This window comes from Eimeria mitis, genomic scaffold (genome assembly GCF_000499745.2).
Source record: "Eimeria mitis Houghton genomic scaffold, Emh_scaff1907, whole genome shotgun sequence".
NCBI classification, from domain to species: domain Eukaryota; phylum Apicomplexa; class Conoidasida; order Eucoccidiorida; family Eimeriidae; genus Eimeria; species Eimeria mitis.
In genome coordinates, this window is record NW_013570230.1 from 1 (window position 1) to 328 (window position 328).

Sequence of the window (328 nt, forward strand, 5' to 3'; positions counted from 1 at the left end):
AAACCCTAAACCCTAAACCCTAGAGTAAATATATTTATGATTGTATCTGTTTTGTTTTGTGTTTTTTTTTGTTTTGTGTGTTTCTTTATTTTTGTTTTTCTCTGCTTGTTTTGTTTTTTTGTTTTTTTTCTTTTTTCGTTTTTTTATTTTTTTCTTTTTAGGTATACACATGCTGCTGTTGCCGCTGCTGCTGCTGCAGTTGCTGCTGCTCCTGCTGTTGCTGCTGCTGCTGCTGTTGTTGTTATTGCTTCTGCTGCTGCTTTTGCTGCTGCTTCCGTCGCTGCAGCAGTTTGTCTCCTTTCTCCTGCTGCTGCTGCTGCTGCTGCTG